Source organism: Leptidea sinapis, chromosome 18 (genome assembly GCF_905404315.1).
Source record: "Leptidea sinapis chromosome 18, ilLepSina1.1, whole genome shotgun sequence".
NCBI classification, from domain to species: domain Eukaryota; kingdom Metazoa; phylum Arthropoda; class Insecta; order Lepidoptera; family Pieridae; genus Leptidea; species Leptidea sinapis.
In genome coordinates, this window is record NC_066282.1 from 6240528 (window position 1) to 6264050 (window position 23523).

The 23523-nt window shown below is 34.9% G+C and overlaps 1 long non-coding RNA gene across 1 annotated transcript; it reads right to left on the reverse strand.

Annotated features, from left to right (window-relative positions):
- Nucleotides 1-394: 394 nt before the first annotated feature.
- LOC126969463 (uncharacterized) lies at nt 395-22913 on the reverse strand. Its single transcript, XR_007730396.1, has 2 exons — nt 22847-22913; nt 395-553 (listed from the first exon to the last, which is right to left on the reverse strand). It is a non-coding gene; the product is annotated as an uncharacterized LOC126969463 (long non-coding RNA).
- Nucleotides 22914-23523: the final 610 nt, after the last annotated feature.

Sequence of the window (23523 nt, forward strand, 5' to 3'; positions counted from 1 at the left end):
ATGGAATTATTTTATCAAATTAATGTATTGTCATAAACATAAAATAAAACATAAAATAAAAACATAAAATCTAGATAAATCTACGAAGTTCGAAATCTGGCCGTTGAATGCAACAAAAAGTATATAAAGTTGTTCCGTCTTTCAATCAGTAAACCGACAAAAAGTATTTTTATGAAGCTCTGGCTAATTGTGATTCTTTAAAAGTAAGTGATTATATTTTATGAGTAAAAAAACCATCATTCGAATTTCAAATATCCAACCATTCCGTCGAATTCGTTTCGTTCGTTCGAATTTCGTTTTTCAAACAAAATTGTCGACTTCGACCATTCGACGACGGCTGTTGCCGAGCAAAATGTGCTGGCAGTGAAAAATTTTACTGAAGAAAACAAATGAAGAAATTCAGCATATTATATTGCAGATTGGTTCGGGAAACATTCCGGTCACCAGCGCAGAACAGCCACGTGCGCCTGCCTCGTTTAGTCACCCGTTGCGCCCCCTGAGACTCAACAGGATGCTTGTCTATGTTTAACATTATAGATCAAGGAAGTGTCATCTGCAAACATTAATATTTCACGATTATTTTCTACAAGGTAAGGTAGATCGTTAATATAGATGAGAAACAGAAACGTTCTAATATTGAGCCCTGTGGTACCCCCGTTGTTACAAATGAAGCAGATGATAATTTACCATTTATACTCTTAACTCAACTCTCTGAATTCAATCACCTTCAAGGTTGTTATAAAATTCAGAGCAACACCACGGAATCTATAATGGTGTAGTTTACTGAGTAACGTCTGATGCTGGACGCAATCAGAAGCCTTAGATAAGTCACAAAAAACACCATAAGCTTCATATGACTTCTCCCCGGGATTATAAATATTCTCTAGTGAACGCATTCCACCTTCGCACGACACGCCACAAATTAGGATATCATCCCCACCATCTGGGTGTGTGGCGGTCCTCCACAGTGCGATTTTCGAGGAGCTTTCTTCCTCGTACTACTGAGCTGTGGAATGAGCTTCCTTGTGCGGTGTTTCCGAGACGATACGACATGGGTACCTTCAAAAAAAGCGCATACACCTTCCTTAAAGGCCGGCAACGATCTTGTGATTCCTCTGGTGTTGCAAGAGAATGCGGGCGGCGATGATCACTTAACACCAGGTGACCCGTACGCTCGTTTGTCCTTCTATTCCATAAAAAAAACCAGCATCAGTCGTAGACCTGCCGCGAGCGAATTCAACACATACTTACCTACGTTTAACTTTAAGAATTGAAGAAGTGTAAAGTGCGAACATAACTTTTTGATGATTATTCTATAAGGTATATCGTAATTTTTTAATGTGTTTTACCACTCCACCTTTTCCTCAGTGGTGGCAAATGATAAAATGTATCTCCTTTGGAATTCATAAGTTTCTAGTCTTTGACTTAAGCGTTGATATGGATTTGATTCGATACTGATATATAAGAGTAACTTATTGTCTAAGTTGGCTGAATAATATTATCTCCAAATAAAAAACAGGTGCTTGGTAGGTATATGGTTTACACTTTACATTATAAGAACTCTGAACCCGGTTATTAATTAATAATAAAACACAAATTGTTAAAGAAATAACTGCACAGAATACAATTTTTATTAGCCTCGACTACGTTGAAGAAATAACAGATGAAATGATCGAATAAAGGATGAGACTGTCAATCTGTCTGATAAGATTATTTTACTACAATAGCCAGAAATGGGTAAACGGATTACTGTTCACTGCAGTGTTATTCAATACCAGTGTCTCATTACTGAACAAATTTACTCTTTATTTTATATTATATACTATTGTGTACTTTTATATAATCTATTTGATATCTACTTATACTGTATCTATAGTTTTATTATCGGTGTCTTAAAATAAAGTAAAAAATATTTTTTTTAATGAGAATAACCAAACCTACGCTTTTGGTGGCTCTCTGATAATGACCAAATAAGTCAGATCATATTTTCAATATTATAGGCAGATGAAATATCACAACATCAGATATACCATCAGCTCGTTACGAAGGTAATAAAGCTTGTAGCATCATGCGACACAATATCAATGCAGTGTTACTTATTATAAAAGAATTTTGTAATTCTTGTATATGACTTAAAAGAGTGATAGAATTTTTATAATAAATCTTACATTAAGGATTGGTCTCCGCTGCGCTACAACAAGATACCGCACTACGTGAGAACAATAGCTTTTTATTACGGCAACTATTAGTAGCTTGTGTGCTGTTAGACAGAATATTAAAAACGAACTTTTAAAAAAGAAATTTATTTAGAACTAGAAAATATAATTGAAATATATGAGTGACTCAGGATTCGGAAGGAGACTGACTGCCTTTATATTTTATTAAGTGACGCCTTGGTCTTAAAGTGCTGACGCTAATGTTATGTCTGCATTAAAGCATACATATGTGCATATATAACAACCCCCCCTTTAAGAGGAAACTTATCGGAAATAATAAAGATAAGTTTTCAGAATATTTTAACCAACACTAAGTTGCAGTGGAGGTGGAGGTGGTGATGATTGAAACTCAAAATCTATTTCTTCAGAATCCTTAGCCCTTACAAAATATTTTGAAAGTAGGATACATAATTTCTTACATATAAAAACTACGATAAAACATACAACTAGAAATAGTGAAATTATACTTATAACAGAATTATTTGAATTATCAGTAAAGGTATCAACAGGATTTGCAATATATAGATCATCACTGATATCTTCTATGTTAAATTTAAGATTTTTTAATTGATGTAGATTAATATTAGTAATTTCAGAAAAGTTAATTTTGGAAATATTGAAACGGCTAAGATTACAACATTTATTCGATACTATATTATAAGTAGGTTTTATGAGTGGAATATTAATTTCTGGATTGGATACCTTATTAAATTTAATATTCTTAAAATAAGCTGTACAATTAAATGGAATGGTAAGTTTTCCTGTTCCTGAAATGGTTGTTTCAAATAATACATCTTGATTACATTCTATTGTTATTTTATTTAAATTCGATTCTACAAATATCCAATCAGCATTATTGAGTTTATGCCAAATATCTATATCACCATGTATAAATTTAGTTTGGCAGGTATTTGGAATACTGGATACAGCTTTTGTCATAATTTCTATTTCACAAGACGGATTACCAGGAACAGAGAATATGTTAGTTATTTGACATATGTGTACTTTGGGAGAAATAATTTTACACTCATTAAAATCCTTTAAATATGTAAATGTAGACTTATCAGTATTTATTGCCCGATATCGCTCTGTAGGTATAATGCAAACATATGAATAACTTGAATTAACTTCATGCGAAATAGGTAAAGGAACAGTATCATAAATATTATAATCTAAGGCATTAACTAATGGAATCTTAACAATAAAAATCAGTTTACCATTATAATAATATGAAATTAAATCTGCTACATTAATCAAAACATGAATATTACTTAAATCTAAATTAATAGGTAAGTCCCTATACTTAGGTATATTTTTATAGACATTTAATAAATCGTTATATAATTGCTTGGGTGTTAAGACAGATGGATGTAAAGTATTGCTTTTTATGAATAAAATAGAATTCAATAAGTCTTCAATTTTAAACGCAAGAGTAAACAAATGTGATTGAAGACAATTTAAAATGTTTATTAGTTTTACTTTAAGACTATCTATAGTAACTAAATTCGATATATTTCTCACATTTGTAGATAAACTATTAATGGCATCATTGAGTTTAAATTGATTCTCCAATATTTCATTGACAGATTGGTTAATATTAGAAATAGCAGATTTCGAAACTAGAATAGTTTTCTTTATCGAATTCTCTAACCGTTTATCATTATCATACAATGTTTCTATTGCTCTATTGTAATTTATCGCATCGTCTTCATCAAGGGTGCCAAATATATGCTTAAAGACTACACTGACGCCAGAGAACCATGCAGATCTTTTGGGTCTCTCGCTAGAGATGATTTGAGATATGGAATTATAGTCACGAAGTATATCATTATAGAGTGAATCCAAGGGTTGCATTATATTTTGACAGACGGAAATATCTATCTCTATACTTTCCTGACACTGTAATTTAACAATGGTTAAAACATCCTGTACTTGTATGTACTTAATATTTTGATCAAAAGAAGTAACATCTATCGGAATAACTATATGAAGATAATCGTCTATGAGCTTCAGAGTGCCCACTGGGTCGAAGAGCAAGCCAGGACCTTCCTTGATGTATTTAATATACTCATTCTCGCTAGCGGCTATGGCGCAGTTTGTATTAACCATTCTGTAATGACAAAACTAAACTAAACTATCATGCTTATGTAAATAAACCTATAATTTTGTATATGATAAAAATATAATATAGTAAAATATAGCTGTATAAAATGAAATAAGTATTAATAAACTTAACTTAATAATTAATAAAAGAAGAATTAGTTACGTATCCGCGTTGTATGCAGGTTTTACTTCATCATAATGATGTTTTACATATCTTCGGTTTATAAGAAGAGATAAGGTGTTATTGCCATGTATTTTGACGATCTTATATGGACCTTTCCATATAGGGATAGTGCCTTACGAAGTCTTACATGATTTTTAATATAGACATATTCACCAACTTTATATTGTACTGGGCGAGTATGTTTATCATAATAATGTTTTGACTTTTCTTTTGAAGAGTTTATATTTTGTATGGCCTTTTCTCTAGACAGTTTAAGGCGATGGTGAAGCATCTTAATATATTCTGGGTATGTGACGTCAGATCGTAAATCAAAAACGGACTCGGGAATGTAGGGCTTGTGCCCGAAAATAAGTTCAAAAGGTGTAAATTGGGCAGTTGTATGGACGGTGCTCTTATATGTGAGCATGGCAGTAAATACGTATTTATGCCAATTTGTTTGGTTTTCGTTAATATAAGATTTTAAATATTCTTTTAAAGTGGAATGACTTCTCTCCAGATCACCTTGCGTCTGAGGGTGATAGGGAGATTACCAAATCTGCTTGATTTTTAAAAATTCACAAGTTTCCTTAAAAAGTTCGGCTGTAAAGTTTGTTCCTTCATCTGTTAAAATTGACTTAGGTATTCCAAATAAAGATATGAAATGAACGAGACATTCACATGATTCTTCAGCCGTAGCATTAGATATTGGGTAAGCTATAGAAAATTTTGTCAAGTCATCTTGTAAAATAAGTATAAATTTTAATTTATAAATTCCAGCTTCAGGCAAAGGTCCCACTATATCGAGACTTATTCTATCGAAAGGTCTAGAAGATGTTGTTGTGATTTGCATAGGTAATTTATTAATTTTTCTTAAGGCTTTATTGGTTTGGCAAAACTTGCAATTTTTTACATAGTTTTCTATGTCTGATCTCATATTTTTCCAAAAATAACGTTCTTTTACGCGATTAAACATTCTGTTTGACCCTAAATGGCCCGCTATTGGTATATCGTGGTTCTCCTTCAAGATTTTTGTAATTTCTGTAGGCACGGGATATATTATACTATTGTGATGGATATTGACTGTTATATTTGTACCATCAAAAAGATACATGAGCATACTATATATTTTTACAAATGAATGCTGTTCAAATGAATTCCTAAAGTCGGAAATAGCTATCTCATTGAAGTAGAATACTGTCTCTAGCAGATTTTAATGCTTTAAATATATCAGGGTAGGTACAAGTATCAAAGAAATAAACTTTAGTAAATAGGAAATAGTAAATTTTACCATTGATTTCAGATATTTTAAACGAATGCAGTTCACGTTCTCCTTCTACAACATTGACATTTTCTGAGGCAGAGATTAAGTCAGAAAGGTAAGGATTCGACCCATCAAAGTCTATTTATACTGGAAGAAGAATTACATTTGCAGAACTCTTAAGAAGGCTCTCGTTGTGCTCTTTTATATATATGTATTAAAAATCTTGTTTTTATCTTTAATACATTTTAAATAATTGGAATAATCTTCACTAATATTTGTTTGATTTTCAGCTATCTGGCTAGTGACGCTAGTTGATGGACTAGCGGATACAGGTAAGTTTTCAGGTAAAGATTGAAGGAGATCGGTGTCATTAGGAATATGTGAAGGTAAGTTTTCAGGATTTTGGTTACTAGTAGAAGGTTGTGGATCAGAATAAGTTTCATGAGGTGAATTGTCTGACGTAAAGAATGGAATCGCAGAGGGCGATAAATTTAAAGGACTGAAATTAGCTGGGTCAAAATCTGTTGATAATAGATCTTCAAGGTTTTGATCTGGCAAACTAGGGATAGATAGATGGGGTGAATTTGGTCTTTGATCTCTGACTTCATCTTCACCATTATCAGTTGGATCTTTAGAAATTAATGGATTAATTGGGTAATGTGACAATGCATCTGCGTTAGTGTTTATTTTACCCTTTTTATATTCAATCTCGTAGTCAAATTCTTCAAGTTTGAGCCTCCATCTAACGAGCTTGGAGCCCGGGTCTTTACAATTAAAGAGCCACTTGAGTGAACGGTGATCTGTTATAATTTTGAATCGTCTACCATAGAGGTAGGGACGGAAAACTTTAGTACCATAAATGATCGCTAGACATTCTTTTTCAGTGACGCTGTAATTGCATTCAGCTTTATTTAATGTTCTTGAAGAAAATGCAATGGGGCGATCTTTGCCAATGGATCCTTGTGAAAGTATAGCAGATATTGCGAAATTTGAAGCGTCACATGTAAGTAAAAAGGGTTTAGTGAAATCAGGGTAAGCTAGAACGGGTGCGGAAATAAGAGAATTTTTTAATTTATTAAAAGATAATTCCTGTTCATTATTCCATAGAAATGGGACGTCCTTTTTAAGGGGATTGGTTAAAGGTTTAGCTAGTTTTGACATTTCAGGAATGAACCTGCGATAATAGGAAACTAATCCAAGGAAGGACTTTATGTCCTTAGGGCACTGGGGTGTAGGAAAGTCTGCCACAGCTTTGATTTTCTCTGGGTTCGGTTTTACCCCGTCATCAGTAATGATATGTCCAAGGTAGGAAACTTCTTTGCGGAGAAATTCGCACTTGTCAGGTTGCAACTTTAACCCGTAGGTGCGGAGCCTGTCAAATACATTAGAGAGGTTGTTTATGTGCTGATCAAGATCGAAGGAGTAGATTACAATGTCATCCAAGTAGACAAAGCATTGTATACCTTGTAACCCAGATAGGGCAGAATTCATAAGTCTTTGAAATGTTGCAGGTGCATTTTTTAGTCCAAAGGGCATTCTAGTGAATTCAAAATGACCTTGTGGAACTGAGAAGGCTGTTTTGGGTACATCCTGTGGCGACATTTTAATTTGATGGAAGCCCGACGCGAGATCAAGAGTACTGAAATACTTACATTTGCCCAACTGGTCTAATATATCGGATATGTTTGGGATAGGATAAGAATCGCCGAGTGTGATATCATTTAGTTTGCGGTAGTCGATTACTACCCGCCACTTCTTTATTCCGGATGCATCCATCTTTTTTGGGACGACCCAGATTGGAGATGACCAAGGGGATGTTGAAGGTTTAATAATTCCTTCTTCTAACATTTTGTTAATTTGTGATTGAACCTCACCTTTGTGAATGTCAGGGAATCGATAGGATTTTGTATGTATAGGGATTGAGGAGGATGTTTTAATTTCATGCTGAATACCTTCTGTAAAAGTTAACTTATCACTAGGCAAATGAAATATATCAGAGAATGTGGAACATAAATTAAACAGAGCGTCTCTTTCTTCGCAATTTTAATGGGATACTCTCAAAAGATCTAAAACTTTATCAGTTCTATCTGAAATATTTTGATCATTAATATTCGAATAAAATATAGAGTTATTTTCATTGTACTCTAAAGGATTAATTATTAATTTTAGGTCTGAATTTATCTCTATTTGATTTTCGGATTTATTTACCACGGATATATTAATTCTAGAATTAGGTTTTACTTTAACAATACAGTTAGCGATTAATAGAGAACCCATCATATGTTGATCTAGAATGAGACCTTCTTTGATTTCGGGATTATGTACTGAGCATTCTATTACCGTTTCGGTTCTAGGCGCAATTGTATAAATGGGGTTATTAAATTTTAAATCGAATTTTACGTCATCAATACTAAGTTCCTTCAAAGTATAATCTATTTTACTTTTATGTAAAGAAAGGAAATCATTTCCGATAATACCGTCGTATGGAAAGTCGAAATAAGGTAGGAGGTGGAAATCATGTTCTATTGAACTAGTTTCGATAGATATACAACCTAACGAATTGATTGGATTGTCGGTATTTCCTAAGTCACTGAATGTTATAATATTTTTATTCACCTCGGGCATATTTTCTATTATATGCATTTTAATAAGACTGATTGTAGCTCCACTGTCGACCAGGAGTCGAAAGGGTTCTGAGGAGAGAGATGTTTGGATTTCAATATAAGGTAAGTAATTTTTTAATGGATTTGTGTTAACGTTGTAAGATTATAATACTTTTTCTTCTTTTTTAGGTATTGAATTTAGAGGATTTGACTTCAGGCTTCCGTTTTGGGGCTGGTTACCCTGTCGTATAGCCTTGAGAGTTAGGCTTCCGTTTTGGGGCTGGTTACCCTGTTGTGTAGCCTTGAGAGTTAGGCTTCCGTTTTGGGGCTGGTTACCCTGTTGTGTAGCCTTGAGAGTTAGGCTTCCGTTTTGGGGCTGGTTACCCTGTCGTGTAGCCTTGAGCGTTAGGCTTCCGTTTTGGGGCTGGTTACCCTGTAGTGTAGCCTTGAGGGTTAGGCTTCCGTTTTGGGGCTGGTTACCCTGTCGTGTAGCCTTGAAAGTGGGAATGGTGTCGAAATATTTTTTGGATTTGAGATTTTTATTGCAGGGCTTCACGTGACACCTTCGCGAGCCCACTACGCGTTTAAATGGGTAAGCTGTTGGTCATTATTATCATTAGAGCATAGTTGTCGTGGCTCTCAGTTATCATTATTTAAGTTTTCATTTTTGACAAAATTAACATTATCTGCTCTGGGTCTGGTTGGTTGTAGTTTGTTGTTATTAAATTGTCGTCTAAAACAATTTTCTATTGAATGACCTTGTTTTTTACAATAGCGACAGAATGGGCTTCTGTTCTCAAACTGCCTTGTGGTTCGAAATTTTTGGGTATTATTATGTGTAGTTACTAAATGGCTGTTGGGGTTTAGGAATTAATCGGTGCAATGATAATTGCTGAGAACTTCTTTTATGAAATAAATTTAAAATTTTCTCTTCTGAGACTGCTAGGTTAATTGCTTCATTGAGATTTAGTGGATTTTTACAACGAACTAAATTTGAAATTTCGGGTTTAAGACCCAATAAAAAGGTATGGAGAGCTAGGACTTCCATGACTGACATTCGACCGGTTAACTCTGATTTCTTCTTATTCGATATAGTTACTTCTGTTAAAAGTTTTGAAAGACATGTCTCTACGCGTAAAGAAAATTGTGACACTGATTCTGTATTATTTTGTTGACATTCCTGCAATTCACACCTTTGTGTGCATAATGCTTTCTTTCTCCAAATTGTGTTTTGAGAAAATCGCTAAATTCATCCCAATTGTCGAATTCCTTAATAGAGCAAGCTAATTCCGCTTTGCCCTCAAGCTGAGAAAGTATGAATTTAAATAAAATCGATTTTTGAGAATCCGGTGCTAGTCCAATAGCATTATTGCAATTATTAATAAAAGAATTTAATTTTTCGCGTGTCCCATCAAAAGGACTAGTGAATTTGAATAAAGTGCTAATTTGTAACTCGTTTTTTTCATGTTTAATTTGAGATTCTTTAACCGACATGTTTAAATAAATAAAATATTCACTTATAAAATTTAAAATGTACTACGGTGTGATAGACGGCCACCCAGATTGTTTATAAATTCGATGCGATAAGCTACTCGACAAAATGTTCTCGGAACCTAAGATGATGTAATTAAATTAGAATGTAGATGACAATAACGCTCTTTAGTATAATATTTATGGAATAAACTTTGGATAAAGTATTGTTAGACCTCACACCTTGCACTTTCACTGTAGTTTTAGAAATATGTCTATTTAATATCTCAGTTATTATGGGTTTTGCACTTTCACACTTGAAATATTTAAAATTTGAAGACTTACAGGACCACGGCGATATTCACGGCGAATTCAAATCGAGTCATAATTTATGGTAAATCGTTAGGTACCAGAGGACTCGGCGTTGATGAAGAGAAGAAGATTCAGCGATGTTGGAGAGCACCACGTAGATAGTTATTTCTTTCCGGTATAGCAGGTCGAAGCTTGTTAGCAGTTCACAACCATTGGATTCAGGCGGTCACTAAGATTTGTATAGTACTCTGGATTAGTACTATTTTGTTAACCACTTATTAAAACCAACCAACACAGATATTATTTTCACTTTTACACTTTTTGGTATCACTATAACTTTTCACTTGAGGCGTTTACCGCGGATTTATAAAATTTTAAATCCTTTGCGCTGCCACCATTTGTTAGACGGAATATTAAAAACGAACTTTCAAAAAAGAAATTTATTTAGAACTAGAAAATATAATTGAAATGTATGAGTGACTCAGGATTCGGAAGGAGACTGACTGCCTTTATATTTTATTAAGTGACGCCTTGGTCTTAAAGTGCTGACGCTAATGTTATGTCTGCATTAAAGCATACATATGTGCATATATAACAGTGCGTGGCATTTTAACACTCAACGGTATCTTATAAATATTGTAACAAACGTTTCGTGTTATTTTACATTGAAATTAATTAAATACCAAATACTAACTGATGATATATGATCCCAGTGTCTTTCTTTTATTTCTTGTATTGGCATTATTTTCACAAAGTTTTACTACGCAACCTGGCATTTTAGTTTAATCATTAGCAAAGTTTAACAGAACATGTGGCACGTCAACGTCACACATTGTAGAACAATCTAAGTAAAAAATTAATAACTTTTATATTTATCAGAACCGATTACTAGAATATCATAAACTAGCATATTTAATAGATTTGACTGGAAATTTTCGGGATAACTTTAAAGGACTATGAACTGACGCGTATGGGAAGAATTATGTAAGTTTTTTATGAAAATAAGGGATGAGACGAGCAGGACGTTCAGCTGATGGTAATTGATACGCTCTGCCTATTACCAGCACTACAACTGCCCTCGTCACCTTGAGACTTAAGATATTAAGTCTGATTTGCCCAGTAAGTTCACTAGCTACGGCGCCCTTCAGACCGAAACACAGTTATGCTTACACAATTCTGCTTCACAGCAGAAAAAGGAGCAGAGGAGCCTCCCACTGGTAAGTGTCTAATTTCTAAAACTAAGAAGACTTAATTATTAAAACATATCCAATAGGTTTTCCATGATGCACGCACAAATGAAAACCTCTATCATTTTATTTATATTGGTATATTATATTACTTGGTTGTTTTTTTATTTGAGTGGAAAAGATTCATTGAGAGTGGACATTAACAGGCATGAAGATGGTTCTCATCCATTTTAATTCAAATATTGATACAACGTAGTTGGATGGACCTATTATACTCAATAGCTTTTTTGAGGCTCAAGTAATTATTCACTTAATTACATTCATTTAATTTAATTCATCATTGAATCATGTCATTTAATTACCCACGTTTTAACTTAATTAATTCGGAGCGTTCGAGTTCTGTCTGTCAAGATTTATCTCGGGAACGCGTGGAGGCATCGAGAGAAATTGAAAAATCAAAGTACTACGTAAACGTAAAAAAGATATAAGTTCAAATATACTTTTGCCGCAGAAACGTTTATTTCAACATTCTCAAAGGAATCAAAATTTATAGGGTGTAGCTGCTGCCCGCGACGTCATCCGCGTACATGCTGTAATGCAGTCCCGATTTCTTATTATTTATTCATGCAAAATAAGAAATCTATTTAGTAGTAGGGATGGATACTATGTTACATTACTATCAACCGTAGATGGAAGATGGACACCAGATTCACTGTATGTAAATGAGATAGCAATAGTCTGCGATGTGTGTTATGTTCTCGTTCTGGACGATTTGTATAATGTTATAGACAACAACGTCCCATATTTTAATAATAACTGAATTTACCATAACAACCATTGTTTGTTGGGAGCCGATGTACTGGGTCCAAACAAAAAATCGCATATTTTGTGAAAGGGATAGCAAATATTGTAATGTATCTCGCTTATTCTCAATACCAATCTAATTTATGTGTCTCTGTCACATTATTTTTGTTATTTTCGTGATACATGTATTGTTTATCTTCTATCTACGGTATGACCGCTACCATATTCATGTTCTTCTGGTGTCTACACTTCGTACGAATGACGTCAGAATATATTAAGGTATACTCGCGTCATACATAAGATAATCTCTCCTTCAACTATGATTGCCTGGTAACAAAACACTGTATAAAATTGTCTTTTGATCAGGACACGTATCATGACGCACGTTTACTTTTTATACCCATCCCAAGAAAAGTGCTCAAAGCCGCTTAAGAAGTTTTCAATTCATAAACTGATGCAGCCTCGCGTTTATCAAAACAACAGGACAAGCAGAAATGCAAAGAATTATCGCTATATGGTTCCTGTTTCTATAAAAGTTTGAAATCAAGAAGATTTTTAAAATCACAAGTGACCAAAAATAACACAATAGAATAAAGTGTTGCATAAATGTGCATGAAAATGCTCAGAACGTGTTAAAATAATGACAAGTCGCAAAACTCATTTGTAGTGATAACATTTCCGTAAATGGAGCATATGAGTTACAAAGCTGACTAACTGTTCCACTAAAACACAATGCAACTAGGCAGACTGCCAAGAGTCTACAATGCACAGGTGTCATATTAAAATGGACGATCATAGTAATGAACTACAGTGTGGACGAAACAAAGAACTTATGCAGAGATGTCACAAATATATTATCTGTGTCCGTTTTGATGGAATTGTTTTCAATCAAAGCTGTAATAATCGAAATGAAAATGCATTTATTTTCTCAAAATTGTTTCCTTTAGAATTATTTTCGATGTTATTTCTAATATACTAGATTCTACCACCGTTTCAGAAACAAATGGCGCTCTGAGAAAGAAGAAGCAACGCAAGAAACTCTAACATCATTCTTTTTATGCGGTCTTTTTAATAAAATTTTTAATATTGTACTGTCTGCAATTGCTATAAAATAATCATAATCTCGTCCCAGTCCGATCACTATGATATTTAGTAGGATTTAGGACAGAGACAATTTTTTAATAAAACGTTTAAATTTATTTATAGATAATGCCTCAACAGTGGCTGGGACTTTATTATAAAAGTATATACATTTACCCTTAAAGCTATTATGTATCTTATGAAGCCTACTAGAATTAGATACAAGTAATCCCTTATTTCTAGTGTTATAGTGAGTTCTTAATTACTGCGAACTTCTTCACCCTGACAATTATTATCCTGACACTTTAGTAAAATTTTATTACATACTGTATATCATATACTCTAAATCTATACAAATAAATGGAAAACCGCTTTTGCCTTCGGTTATACAAGGAAAACAACTGAACCGATCAGAATATTACTAATACAGGGGGATGGCAAACATGCTTTGAAAAGGTCACGCAACGTCAACGTCGGGTTAAATAAAATAATAATAAAATATTGCTTTTTCGCAAACACCTAATGTAAAAACACATTTGCTATTACACGCGTTTTAATCCTAAAGTATTTTATTTGAAAATGTCTCTCTCTTGTTTATCAAAGAAAATACTATGTTCAACTAGTAATTTCACTACCGTGCCTACGCTTGACAACGAAACATTCCCTGTGAAAACGCAATAGCATCGAAATCGCAGATTATTGCCTTTGTAAATCAGAAGGCTTGTGTATAAGTTAAAACAAAATACACAGAAGTAGTGGCTTTAGTTTTGCATAATATGTTAATTTTATAGGCAAACAAGTTTTGTAGACGTCTGCTCAAATCTCATACAAACCAATTTTTTTTTATGTGCTAACATAATGCCCTATTTTACTAACTCACTTTGGCATACCCAGTTCCTTCTACAATACAATTTTACTCTACCAAGTCCACTGTCATATTTCCATGGAGAACAGTGTTTGGTTATTGGTCTAATTGGCAAAATAGGCTACGTTATAGTCTTGGTTAGTGAAATTAAGAAAACGCCTAAATGTAATCTTAACCTGAATTCTGCCATAATCCTACACTCTTTGGTCACCCTATGTAGGTTTTATTACGCATAAGGAGGTCAGCATTACTGACCACCTGGCAGATGCAATATATCTACTTTCAGAGAGCAGTTACATACATAAACGTCTCATAAAATTAAATTATCCGAAAATTTATAGCGAAAGCACCTCAAATACGCTGGCTTTAAAGGCAATTTTGCTGCAACATTAATGAAGCAAATCATGTTTTATTAACGATCGACTATTGTTTGTTTTGGTCCCAATAGATTAGGGTTTTCAAGCGTGAATAGATTTATTATAAGGATTTATTATAATAAAACACTTTTCGGATATTTTGAGATCGTTAACAAAATTACAAACTGTTAATGACTTGCGTTTTTCATTTTATATGTTTATTTTTGGCATTGTGAAGGAGAATAATACTACCCACGTAAAATATTATCTTTGTCTTCTTCTGCTTTCCCGGAATCCTATTATTTGGGGTCGGGCCTCCTTACTTTCCCGCGCCAAGTTGAACGATCTTGGGTTGTCGGTTCTGGCAATTAGGCTTTCTTAAGGTCTCGTTTTATGTTAGACCACCAGATCGATGGCGGGCGCCCTCCCTCTTTCTGTTCCGGTAGGTTTAGAGCAATTTGCACTACGAGGGTTTTTCCCCCTCTTTTGACATGTCCATACCAAAGAAGGTCGTTTTCGGTTATTTTGTCGAAAATTTGTGCAACCTCGAAACAACCACGTATGTATTCATTACGAATTTGGTCCATCTTCATTTCGTTGGTATGTATCTTTTGTTCGTGCTTCTTCTTTGTAGTCCAGCATTCGGACCCATTTTATAGTGCAGGACGTACTGCCGTTTTATATACTTTACCCTTAGATTTTACGTGGGTCACAGCACACCAGTGAGTAACCTCCATTTTTGCCACGCAACGTTTATTCTGTGGGTCACATCAACTTTAACATTAGCATCAGGTGTGAGCACGGAAACTAGGTATTTAAATTTCTCTACGGTGGGAATAGGTATTAACCTTATTTAGATGGTCTTAGATGTATCGTTTCCACTAAAAGGGCATGTAGTGAAACTTTGTAAAAATAAAATTAATATTAATAAATAAATTTAAAGATATTTTAATTGTCGACGCACAAACAACCACAGTGGACACAACTTTGTTATAACTATTAATGCAGTCATTAAGTATATATATTTATATCTGTGCTTCAATCGTAATACTATCAATTCTTCTGTGTGTGCTATACTGTAATAAATTCTATTTTGAAACTAAAAGTCGTTTTAAATCCTCAAACCGACTAAAGGCATTTCATGTATTCGGTTTTGCTCCTGCTAACCTTCAGGCCTTAGTTTTCTAGTGCGTGCGTCCACTTATTATTTTAAGAGTCTTGCGGTGTCAGCAGCTAAAATTATATCGTCCGCGTATAGCACAGTCCATGGCAGTGGAGTCGGTATACTTGTGGTAAGATAGTCTATGATCAGACTGAATAGAAGCGGGCTGAGCACGGACCCCTCATGCACGCCTACTTTGACCTCGAATGCTTCACTGATGCCCGCTAAGGTACGGACTCTTGTGCGGACATTGGTGTACATATCTTGTAAAAGTTTTACATAATATTCTGGTAAGTTTTGGACACGTAGAGCCTGCCACACCAGTTTACGGGGCACTCGATCGAAAGCTGTTACGAGGTCACTAAATGTAGATATTTTCAATTTCACTCTATTCTTTTTCAGCAAGATGCTGATTGTCTGTACACAGTCAATGGTTGACGTGGATGCTGTAAAGCCAAACTGATTTGGAGATATTTCTGTGATACTTGTAAGACGTTTATTGATAACTATTATCCATATTTTCAAAGAATGTGAAGTTAATTTTATGCCCTATAGTTTTCACACTGCACATACTTCATTTGACTGTGCATATCATGTGAGGGGAGGAATTTGTTGGCTGTATGTGTTTTACGGCTGGTTGCCACCTGACTGAGTCGCTTACAGTGCCTAGAGTTCCATACGAAGATAAAGAAAAATATTTAAGTCCTTGTTTAATTAAGTTATAATTGAATCGTTTTCAATTTATTAAAGTTAAAAAGTTAGTCGAAATTAAGAACACAAGCAGAGCAAACCTATTTGGCTGCGCGCCATTATAGGACATAGACGTCTGTGATGACGACTCATCCTTAAAAAGATGGAATGATAAAGGCAAATGATATCATTAAGAGGGTCGAAGCGTCTCTGGAAATAATTTTCTTTTCATTGCCTGAAGGTGCCTACTATTATCAGTATTATTCGCCGTTTGTATTTTACTTAGCTAATGAGCTGCGTATTGTGTTTTATCAATTGTTAGCTTTTGTCCTCTGCCTTTATTATTTATAGTAATTTGTTTTATCTGTGGCTGGACTCGTGTACGTGTTTTTCATTTGAATTTTGTAAGATTTTTACCAAAATTTTCATTTTCCTTGAAATACCTATTTTTTATGCAGTAAACAATATGAAGCCTTTGTGAGTCTATGGAGGGCGTAAGTTTGTACTGGATAAATCAATCAAATATATTCGTTAAATCTATTGCACAAGCGTAATTAGAAAGTAAATAAACTGTTATAAAACATCTTCTTGGATGATCTCAAATGTTTTAGATATTATTGATGTAACAATAGAAATAGATATTTTATAGCTTTTTATTTTCATAGAGTAACTATGAATAAGCAGAACATAGTTTGTGAAAGATTTGCACTACTTAGTTCTTTTCCACGAATTCCTTTTCTATGACAGAGGAGGACAAACTAGCGATGTCACCTGATGCAAAGTGATCACCGTCACCTACATTCTCCTGCAGCACCAGAATAAAAACAAGGCCATTGCCTTCACATAAGTAAATAATGTCTGTTCCAAAAAGGTAAGCTATTATAAGTACAAATAAAAACACGATAAGACTAAGTAAACAATTTTAAATTTATTATTTGTAGTTATATTATAACGCAGTTCAACTAATGTGCTGGTCCACAAAAAACTTTTCTTCTTCCTCCGAGACCTTTTCTCATTACTTGGGGTCAGCCTACCTTGTCATTTTTTTCCATTCGGCATGGTTTTGCGCCATGTTAGCGATTTAATGAGCTTATTTCAAGTCTTTTTGGACCGTCGTCAACCAGGAGGAGGGTGGACTTCCACGTGTACGCTTCGTTCCTGGCATGGCAAGCATCACGATAATAATATGATCTTCTGCGCCTTTGATGTGACCGAACCACCTTAAGAGTGGTAACACTTCCCTAAAAGCCTCGCCTAGTATCGGAATACTGGGTCTCGAAATCTCGAGCGATTGCCAATTCCGTGGCCATCTGGAGGGCAAAGCCAAATTGGCTTCAAAGAAACTGGGCGTCATTAATAGAGCACGGCAATACTTCAAGCCGGCCCACATTCTAGCGCTGTACAAAGCGCAGGTCCGGCCACACATGGAGTATTGCTGTCATCTCTGGTCTGGCGCACCCCAGTATCAGCTCGATCCATTTGACCGCGTGCAACGCAGAGCAGCGCGAATTGTCGGGGACCCAGTACTCTGTGAACGGCTGGATCACTTGACGTTGCGTAGAGACGTCGCTTCATTGTGTGTCTTCTACCGCATTTATCACGGGGAGTGTTCCGAAGAGCTGTTTTACCTAATTCCTGCCGCCGAATTCCACCTTCGCACGACACGCCACAAGTTAGGATATCATCCTCACCATCTGGATGTGTGGCGGTCCTCCACAGTGCGGTTTACAAGGAGCTTTCTTCCACGTACTACAAAGCTGTGGAATGAACTTCCTTGTGCGGTGTTTCCGGGACGATACGACATGGGTACCTTCAAAAAAAGCGCGCACACCTTCCTTAAAGGCCGGCAACGCTCCTGTGATTCCTCTGGTGTTGCAAGAGAGAATGGGCGGCGGTGATCACTTAACAACAGGTGACCCGTACGCTCGTTTGTCCTCCTATTCCATAAAAAAAAAAAAGAGTTTATCTTTGAAGGTCCACAAATAACTAACGTAAGGAAATTATAATCTATAACATATATACATTAAAGAGTTCTCGGTGATTAATGCTGCAACAGCAGAAATGTTTTAGACAAGAAATCACAGCAATAGCAATAGATGGCAGGGGGTGCTGGATCTTATTTTATGTTGTTATGTATAGAACGTCATTGGTCCTACCATATTTATTGTACCGCTGTGAAAAATAATCAAAAATATTTTATTTCGTAGGTCAATTGCATTACACTTGAAATATGTTACTTTTTCATTCAGCTTATTTGGAAGGCTGATTTCCTTTGAAGGAACGAGCAAGAAACTCTAAGGTTGCCCTTTTTAAAACAGAATGGTATTACAAGTTCTTATTTTCAATTAAATTTATAAATCATTTCAATTACAATAATATGCAAAGTAATGCTAAAATACTCAAACGTCAATTACTAAATGCCAAACGCGGACCTTTACAGAAAAAGTCAAGCAGATAATTGCTAACAATCAAAGAGCAATTGAAAGAAGTTTATTAAAAATTAGAAAGATAAACAAAGTAAAATGCGCTCCACTTTGTCCTACTAATATCTTCCCTTTCTTGGCGTGCATCATACATACTACATCATACATCATACTTAATCATTTTATTGAGGTAAAACCTTTAGTTGCGAATGCATCGGGCAACTACTAGTATTTTATAAATCCCAACTTCAGTGAAGACATTGCCGTGACACCCACATGTGGCGAGTCACATGTGTGCTTCACGTCGCCGCACCCCAGCTGTCACTCATCGTCACGGCCTGTCAGGAACACAGTCGCCCAAAGTTGCTCTCCAAACGGCAAGCAAACTCGAGTTACTCAATTTGCCTTTTTCTTTGAACTTTTCGCTGGCGTGATTTTCATTGTGATTCACATTTTTTCGCTTTCAATAATTGATTCAACAAATAAGAACTCTCTGGTTGCCATCATTTGTTAAAATATTTTGGAATTTACGCGAAATCTACACTTCTGTGATGTAAAGATACGTTTTATCCACTGACACCAATTCTACGATTTTTGGAATTTTTGTCTGTCAATCTGTCTCTCCGTTTGTATGTCCTTCGTAAGATCTTGATAAAATTTGGGTGTTGTTAGACTAGTTTATCAAATGGATAGGATATATTATTATTATATGTATATTCTGACCGTGACTTTGTCCGCATTAGATTTGTATTCGCGGATCTTCCCAACACTACAAATCTCTGGACAAAATGTACTCTAAGTCCCTTTCTACCCAGGCTATGTATAAAATTTAACGACTGGCTATGTAGTAAGGCGTTAAAAGCTAAAGAGCTACAAAGTATTATAAACTATTAATTTTAAATAATAGATTGGGGATAAAATTTTCTTCGCATTTTATATGAAAACTGTAAGGGTCTTAGAAATAATCTTGGTATATAGTTATAACTGAGAACAAACCAAGAATATGCAAAATGTTGACTATATCGCTGACAACACTGTCAATCTATACTAATATTATAAAGCTTCAGTGTTTGTTTGTTCGTTTGTTTAAACGCGCTAATCTCTGGTACTACTGGTCCGATTTGAATGATTCTTTCAGTGTTGGGTAGTCCATTTATCGAGGAAGGCTATAGGCTATGTTTTTTTTTTCAAAATTAGGGATCCGTAATAAAATTGCTATTTTGTAACACAAGGTGTAAAATCGAAAACCGTGCGCTGCAAAAACTATTAACAAAATGATGTACAGGCTATAATATAGGCAATATTTTATTACTTATAAAACTATCGCGTGAATTATACTTTATATGGCAAAACAACGTTTGCCGGGTCAGCTAGTATAATCATAATTGTGAAGTTTTCCAAATGTCCTTGCAAATAAACGCGGGAAACGTGATACGTCATACAGTGCTAAGTTATAACTTTATGCCAATTTTATTTGTAAGGCCGTAAGACTTTTTTTCAATGTTTATATACATTTAAATACACATTATTATTATATTATGTGCCAATTTGTTCGACGCTGTTACAATTTTGGGGACTCAGATTAAAAATTGCGGCAAGTAAATCTGGCAATGCTCACTTTATGAAAACCTGACACTGCCTAAAGATTTCTAAAGAGACCAAAACAGAAGCTGCAAGGGCTGTGGCGAATGCATTAACATCTTCCAGAAAAACTCTCTTTTGCTGAGTGGCTAAATATGTGTGACTAGATCACCTCGCGTAAAGTTACCAGTTGGTCTATACTGTGCTATGTCTAGCCCAGATGATTGCGAAACTGAAGTCGCAGTGGGTAGGGCACATACCTTGACAGACAGATGGCCGTTGGGGCAGTAAAGTCCTCGAATGGCGATCACCGATCATCAAGATGGACCGACGATCTGTTCAAGATCGAAGGAATAGGTTGGATGAGGGCAGCGGACGGCCGATCGTCATGGCGATCTTTGGGGGAGGCCTTTGTCCAGCAGTGGACGTCTTCCGGCTGAAATTATGATGATAATGAATAAGTGCGTTCATTATGCTGTGTAAATGTTGTTAATGAATATGTAAAAATAGAGACTAGAGAGTCATCAAGGATATAGAAATTGTCAGGGAACAATAATTAACATACAATTACAATAGTGGTTTAGGTATGAAAACTGTTTGATTAAAATGTAAATTTGGTGATATTGAACTGAAATAGTACATTTAACTTCTTGTATAGTAAAATTTTAGAGGATAAAAGGTTCAAAAACTAGTTGAAATAAGGAATTCGTCATTTTCGGAGATAGAACCATGGAATTTAGGCACTTGATAAGAAATGGGAGGCTATTTTGCACAGGATGCCGGCTAGATTATAGGTTGGTACCCATATAATAGAAACAGGCGCCATTGACTACAACGGCCATTCTGCCGTTAAGCAGTAATGTTTAAGTATTACTGTGTTTTGGTTTGTAGGGCGTCGTAGCTAGTGAAATTACTGTGCAAATGAGACTTGACATGTTATTTCTCAAGGTGACGAGTGCAGTTGTAGTGCTGCTGAGAATTTTTGGTTTATTTAAGAAACCTGAGGGCACTGCATTGTGATGGGTAAGGCGTATTAATTACCATCAGCTGAACGTCCTACTCGTTTCATCCCGTCATAAAACAGTAGTTTATAACACATTAGTTCGAGCATTCTTTAAACTTAGAACTACATGGGGATGAAATACAGTGTTAAAGCTCGCAGGGACATGCTATAGAAGTCACTGTCCACAATGACAAGGGATATTATCTGTATCGTAGAAGAGCGCCGCGCCGGCAGCGAAAAGAGAAGTTTGTATGTGTATTATTTGCAAAGTATCCAATATCAATAATAAAAAAATGCTGCTCAAAGTAACTGTTCCGTGCGACGGTAAAAGTATTTAATATTTTTGATATTTCGGTAATAGGCAACTTAAATTTTAATTCTTACCTAACAAGGGTTGCAAGATGGCAATCGAATGCAATAATTACAGTACGATATATTTGATAGGTCTGAGAATCGGTTGCATCTGTTTTTTATAACCTTAGTTTTTTTTAATTACTTTATATGGCAATGCAACGTTTGCTGGGTCTGCAAGTATCTATTTTATAATAACGAATGATCCTTGAAATATTGAATTATACATTCCTATTTATAAAATGGTATTGTTAATATTGTTTGATGAATTTTTGGCAAGCGAATCTTATATTTTATTGTCGCTGCAAAAACAATAGAACACTTGTTATAATGAAACAATATTAATAACTTAGTTTTTATGTTTATTCAGATGATTTGTTATTTTTGAAACATTTTTGCATGTTAGCATTTAAAATATTAATTTTACTGTTTCTAAATGGGCTCACAAAATATATTGCTGCGCATGAATATAATGTTTAAACTGAATTCAAATAAGCAATGCGCTTATTCAACAATTTTTTTCTAACGATTTTATGGTTGAAATTCATCAGCCTTTTCATTTTTTTATATTATTTTATTACACAGTATTTTAAAATTGCCATAAATATCAATAACCATTACTGAACACATTTGTAACAGTTTTTTTCACAATATTATCCCACAAAACTTGGGACGAGACGAGCAGGACGTTCAGCTGATGATTTGAGAGTTGAGGCATAAAATGTAAAGTCGCATTTGCCCAGTAATTTCATTGGCTACGGCGTCCTTTAGACCGAAACACAATAATGTTTACACATTACTGCTTCACGTCAGAAATAGGCACCGTTATGGTACCCATAAAGCAAGACAAGTCACTAGGAAAACTTACACCTTCACATACCCAGGCCTGCCCCGGCCACACATATTACACCTACACTGATATTATACCTACGGACATAAAAACGATACGTAGTATTTTTTGTTGTTAATATACTATTAAGTCCAATGAATTCTAATATAAAGTCGCCAAAAAGCACACTTTTTTATTGCACAGACAGGTAGGTTAATAGAAATATAAGGTAACACATAGTATATACATGTTTAATTATTTAGACTAAACATTTTTCTATATTATTTGCCGATTGCTGGTAGGCATATTCTGTAATTTTCACATTTGCTGCGTTGGCTGTATGGGTGTACCATTGCCATTCCTTGAATTAAAAATTAAACTACTCACCAGATAAGTATCATCATTATCAGCCGGAAGATATCCACTGCCGGACAAAGACCTCCTTCAAAGATCTAAATGACGATCGGTCTTGCGCTGCACTCATCCACTGTATGAACAATGACTTTGTTCTTGAAATACAGTGTAACATACGTTGTATTTCAAGAACAAACTATAATTTAAATCTCATTGAGACCAACATTATACTTGGGCATTTTAAATTGGGTCTTTCCTGAAAGTAAATACTCTCGCAGATGTCAGCGATTGTTTTTTTTTGTGCGCAGTTTGATTTTTAATTGCATCCGACATCGTATCACTGGGTTCGTGTTGCAACCTTGATATGTTAAATTAACAAATGAGTCTTGGGAAATACAGCTATTTGTGTTACTAGGTGGTACCCGCTTTGCCAATTACTTACCGATGTAACACATACATTTACATATTAGTTTGAATTTCTTACCAACAGATATATTCATCCATACTAAAAACTCTTTTAAAAAGTAAATTATTTTAAGTATGTTGTAATCGAGGAGTTCAGAACTTAAGACATTCGCACATACACACAAAATCTTTATCTTTGTAAGTTATTTTTTTTTATTTTGTTTTAATCTGGGCGTCATTAATAGAGCACGGCAATACTTCAAGCCGGCCCACATTCTAGCGCTGTACAAAGCGCAGGTCCGGCC